This window comes from Mus caroli, chromosome 14, assembly GCF_900094665.2.
Source record: "Mus caroli chromosome 14, CAROLI_EIJ_v1.1, whole genome shotgun sequence".
NCBI classification, from domain to species: Eukaryota; Metazoa; Chordata; class Mammalia; order Rodentia; family Muridae; genus Mus; species Mus caroli.
Genome location: NC_034583.1, coordinates 1,038,349 through 1,042,149, shown reverse-complemented (window position 1 = coordinate 1,042,149; position 3,801 = coordinate 1,038,349). Strand labels below are relative to the sequence as shown.

Below are 3,801 nucleotides of genomic sequence, written 5' to 3'. Positions count from 1 at the left end.
TGTGCTAAGATACTTACCTCACACTAATGCTATTTCAGGTTCCAAATTAAAACTATATAACTTACATACCGCCCATTAATATAATAGCTTAGCATCCTTTGTCCAGAGCTCTGTATGAGGGAAAACTACATTCACATTGATAAAAGACCAGAAAATAAGTTTTTACAGAGTCATTGCAGCTGCCTGACTGAGAATTCTTTATCAGTTGCCTGAAAGGCAGCTGATTCTAAATTGGTCCCATAGACACATGGTTAAAATCCACTGCCAACACATCTGAAAAGTGGCAACTGAAAGCTCCAGTTTCCTGTTGTCTAACTTGGGGGGCAGAAAGATACTAGGGTTAAGTCGCCACTGCATTTAGCTTCATTTACAATTTAAAACATGCCCAACACATTTACCATACATAAAAATAAGGCAAGAGAAACAATTTCTCATGAAAAAATCAACTCTTAACAGAGACAACAAATACAAATGCAAGCCACTCAGGCCTTCCAGTGGCCAGGCAGAGCCACGCATTTCTCCGAGTAACCACCAGGTGGCAGTTAACTCATGGCAGAGAAGTCTTTCAAAGGTTCAGTTAAACAACAAGCTTCCAAAACAAACTCATCCTCCGCTTGGCAGTCCACGTGTCTGACTTTGGTGGGTGTGCCAGCATACACATCAGAGGTATCCTGTGAACTTGTCTGAGACTCAGAGCTGCTTTCTGTGAATTCTGTCTCCATTTCCCCCAAGATCTACAGGTTGTATTTCTTGCAAATCACATCCTTCTTCAGCAGGAGGATCCCAAAAATGCAAAGCCACCTTCCAGAGTTTAATCTGTTGGTCCCATGACCGCTGGCTGTACTTCTTAAATTTGTTGGGGGTACTGGGATGGATTCCAGGTTGTCGCAGGTGTCTGGGGACCTCTTTAATGTATCAATCATAGGCAATAGTGTTCTTCCCATAGTTGATCTGCTTCTGCCTTCTCATCAAGACACTCTCATTCGTCTCCACATCAGCAGGCACTGAAGACAGACTCCTTTGAATCAGAACTTACCGATGATGATTTTCTCTCTCTTCCAAAGTCATTTATGAGTAGTTTTCTCTTGCACCTTGCAATCTCTTTGTTAACTCTGGTCCTCATTTCATCTTCTTCAATTGCACTGGCCCAGTCAGAACATCTAGAACGGGGCTTATGACCTTCAGGAGTTGTAAAGCTTTCAGGTCGGTGGTCCGCAGTCTGGAGCTCGCCTTCCTCGGAGTCCTCGGGCTTCTGGTCCCTTCTGTCCGCTCTGCGCTTCCGTTTGAGACTCCATCTCTCAGGGGACAGCGGGCTCGACCGTCGCGGCAACTCCCATAACCAGGTGGGCTTCTAGGTCTGCAGGCCATGGCGGCAGAGGTCTGAAGGGCAGCTCGGCGGCAAGCCCTTCACTCGGCAACAGCACTGATGAGGTCCAGTGCTTGTTTTAAAAATTAAATTTTATGCTTCCTTGTGTACATTTATTACGCACAGTGCTTTGCTTCGTGAGGAGACATTCTATGGCATAAATTGTCTGGCGAGCATATCCCCTTCCACACTCTTCCCTTCTGCTAGTTCCTGCCCCACACCCCTGGCCAATTTCTCTTCTGCTTTCATGCCTATAGATATATGTGACCTTTATGTCTCTTATAAAGTCTAGAACCACAGGCTGGAGAGATGGTTCAGGGGTTAGCAACAGGGGTTAGCCAGAGGACGCAGGCTTAACTCCCAGCCTCTGCATTGTAGCTCCCAGTCATCTGTAATTCTAGGTCCAGTGGACCTAAAGCCCTCTTCTGGCCTCTGCAGGCATTGCACACACAAGATGCACAAACATACACAAAGGCAAAACATGTATTCACATACAAATAAATAGATTTAAAAAAAATAGCAACTACAAATAAGAGAAAACAAACTTTTTTTTTTGAAATTTCTTACTATTATTATCTACAGTTGTTTCAGTTTTCTTTCAAATAAGAACACTGTTCCCTGTGGTTGGAAAAAAATACCACTGCATACCCATTACATTTCCTTTTCTTTCCTTTCTGTATTTAGATTCGAAGGTCCTGGTGATATGCATTTCAATGAAAAGAAACACAAGTAAACAGTACATTAGTTAAACCTTGAAATCTAGTTTTTACAAGACTTTAAAATGTCATGAACTGTTGAAACATAAGAGTGGATTTTGATCAAAAAATCACGCTGGTGAAGAGGAGAAATATCAAACATGAAGTTTGTAAATTTACTCAGGCAGGGAGAAAGTCACATCTTTAATACTATGTACTACACAAATGTACTAATGACTCATTCTATTTTATTGTACTTTCAGTTTTAAAAGAAGTCATAGAAGCATATACTTGAGCATGAGCCCCATGCTTCACCACTTTGTGCTCCTGGTCGATTGCACATGTGTGCCTGCTTAGGAGCTATCTTTGGATCCAAAAATGAAAGACACACACACACACACACACACACTAGCTTATTTTTAAAACTCCTTAGCTAACTCAAAGGCTGGGCACTCCTAAACCTTCCTCTGTAACCCCAGGCCCAATGGGGAAGTGCCAGTGGCCACTTACCTGAAATCTCACGTTGGCTTTATCTTCTGCTGCTCCTTCGTGTCTCATCCTTCTTCCCTGAATCATGCCGATTCTCCCATTCCTCTCTGTGTCCTACACACACAACTCCAAGTGTTCCACTATAAGCCCAGCCATTGGCCATTGACATCTTTATTGATCAATCAAAAACCAATTGGGGACAAGGACCTTCGGCATCTGGGCATGCAGATTTCCAATTGAATCAAAGCATTAGAATAAATCTCCAACAACTGTTAGCGTTCAGAGGTCTTACAATGGGTTTTCTTTATATACTCTTTGAATGAACTTACTCAACATTTTCTGTTTTATATGCACACATTCCTCTCAGTACCTCAGTGTGCACAGTATGCACAGAGGCTTTAGCCTTGCGACAAGAAATACTCACAGGAGCTCAATACTATTTCTTTCTTCTTGCACTTAAGAGAGCCATTCATGGGTAATGGATCTTACTCTCAACATCAACAACTTCTGTTTTAAAAGCATGTATTCCTAGTACTTATGAGCACATAGTCACACCTAATGAATCAGGACAGCGAGGGCTACAGACTCCGCGGCTGTGTGCTCTGTGTGCTCTGTGTGCTCTCTGTGCACTTAGGGAAAGGAGTTAATATGTGATGCATCTTACCATCTTACTTCCAGCATCACATGTGCTTTAAACACTGTATTCATACTGTATTCACAAAGTCCAAGGTATTCTGAAGAGCTGCATTCCTTGAGAGAACTTAGTTCTGGATGAATCTTACATCGAAGGACATTTTCAGTTTTACTTGATATTCACTATGGGAAAAGAGACTTGGTCTTGTTGTCGTTGTTGCTGTTGTTGTTTTGTTTTTTGAGACAGGGTTTCTCTGTATAGCCCTGGCTGACTTGGAACTCACTCTGTAGACCAGGTGGCCTCAAACTCAGAGGTCCACCTGCCTCTGCCTCCCAAGTGCTGGGATTAAAGGCGTGCGCCACCACCACTCAGCTGAGATTTGGTCTTTGTGTAAGGAAGACTTGCAACATCAACTGATTCTTTTTTTTCCTCTTTCTTTCTTTCTTTCTTTCTTTCTTTCTTTCTTTCTTTCTTCCTTCCTTTCTTTTCTTCCTTCCTTTCTTTCTTTCTTCCTGTCTTTCTTTCTTTCTTTCTTTCTTTCTTTCTTTCTTTCTTTCTTTCTTTCTTCCTTCCTTCCTTCCTTCCTTCCTTTCTTTCTTTCTTTCTTTCTTTCTTTC

The 3,801-nt window shown here is 42.2% G+C and overlaps 1 pseudogene; it reads right to left on the bottom strand.

Moving 5' to 3' along the window:
• Positions 1-453: 453 nt before the first annotated feature.
• LOC110309841 lies at positions 454-1,368 on the bottom strand (annotated as a pseudogene).
• Positions 1,369-3,801: the final 2,433 nt, after the last annotated feature.